Genomic DNA, 1990 nt, shown 5'->3' on the forward strand with positions numbered 1-1990 from the left:
CTTAAATTAAAAAAAACATTAAAAAATAATATAAATACATAAAAATGTAATAATAAAATAAATACAAAATTAAATACAAACTTTAATATTAATAATATTAAACCAATCCCTTTCCAAATAATCATTCCCAACGAAGATGAAGGCTGGCAAGGCAGGCTGGGACATGTAGTGCACATGAACCAATGACCCACAACATGCAGATCACACTGTGTAAACATTGTATTGAACAGGTCAGATGTCATATAAGAGGGATTAAGACTCCATCATACAGCCCTCTCTAAAGAAAAACTCACACTACTTAGAAGGGCAAATAGCAACCAATCAGAAATCAGATTTCATCGATTGCATGTAGTGAGATCGCCGAGATCGGATTTGTGAACGATCGTCTAATTGAAGAAAGTATTCAATAACATTCACCATGCTCTAGAAGAAGAAAAAAACGTCAGCGTTAAAAAGTGTTACGAATCTGGCATCCTCCACGTGTACGAATCTGGCACCGTCCACGTGTGTACGAATCTGACACCGTCCATCATGTATGTCTATAGATTCCATTTATGAATAGCACTTGAATTAGAATTCCGCCCTTCCTATACAATGCAGACAAGGACGAGATCTTGCATTGAATCTTTTATATACATTTCATGGTGCTGGTGACACCGATCCCTCGGCTACATTTCCCCCCAGACAAGTTTCCGCAGCAGTCAGTGGATGGCGTTTGATAAGAAGCTCGCAGTGCCGGTAAATGACTCGTTTCCTCTGGTGTCAGCGCTCATGAACGCCTCTCTACAGCCGGGTTTTCCTGGCACTGACAGCTGTGAGCGCGCCGCACCGAGCCGTGCACTCCGCCGCCCACCACCAGCACCGAACTACAACCAAAAACAGTCCAATCCAAAGAGCCACTTCTGACATTTGCACAAACCTGACCTTCCAAGTGCCTGACCTCTACCTAAAACACCTCCACAGAGAGTGAACGAGCTCCGTCATGACCTCCATAGACGATATGAAGTCTGTACATCACCACGGAAACTACACAGGGGGATACAAACTACTAAAACTATAAAACGCTGCACTGAGAGAGCGAACGGATTAAACACCGAATAAACGCACAAGAACGAGCTCACTCAACGCCAGAGACAGAGGAGCCGATGCACTAAAGCAGCAGAGGCTGCTCACTTATAAAGGTGGATGTTGGTGAATAAGAAGGAGCTGAAATACCCCAAAAATGTGCAATGAAAATGTACAGAAATGGGAGAAGTAAACGCAGCTTCACTTGTATTTTCACTGACATCAACCCTGCAAAACAACTTCCACCTTTCTGTCATAAAACAGACACAGAGCATTCAAATCAACACCCCAAACCGGAGCTGTGCCCTTATTCATCAGCCCAACCCGGTCACTGACTGCCTCTGACATGAGAGGGATTGATTGATTGACAGTCGGATCTGCCCCACTGCAGTTTATGGCGAATTATTTGTCGGATTTAAAACTTGCAGCGGCTCAGGAATTACTAGGGAAGTATTACAAAGTACAACACATGAAACCTGTGACTGAAATACATTGTACTGGGATACATTTGTCTTAGAATCTTTGTCTGTATGTATATGTATGTTACAGTATACACATCTATCTATCTATGTATCTAATCTATCTATCCATCTATCTATCTATCTGTCTAATCTATCTATCTATCTATCTATCTATCTATCTATCTATCTATCTATCTATCTATCTATCTATCTATCTAATCACACACAGAGTTATTTGCACTACAGAACTCTGAATTGATGATGATATAAGATTATCTTATGAGTAAAACACAAAATAGAATTGTGTGTCTGGATATCAGCTCTGACAGTTGTCTGTTCATATTCCAGATATGAAGAACTGGGCTGAGGAACACATTCTAGAATGTGAATGGTTAAAGAAGAAATGAGCATATGAGATCAACCAAAAAACTATATATATATATATATATATATATATATATATA

General features: G+C 40.1%; 1 protein-coding gene across 1 annotated transcript in view; it reads right to left on the minus strand.

Annotated features, from left to right (window-relative positions):
• Nucleotides 1-1990, minus strand: part of LOC108793036 (polycomb complex protein BMI-1) — a 38170-nt gene that overhangs the window by 25202 nt on the left and 10978 nt on the right. The gene's annotated exons all lie outside the window — the stretch shown is intronic.

This window comes from Nanorana parkeri, unplaced genomic scaffold, assembly GCF_000935625.1.
Source record: "Nanorana parkeri isolate BGI_ZX_2015 unplaced genomic scaffold, ASM93562v1 scaffold23, whole genome shotgun sequence".
NCBI classification, from domain to species: Eukaryota; Metazoa; Chordata; class Amphibia; order Anura; family Dicroglossidae; genus Nanorana; species Nanorana parkeri.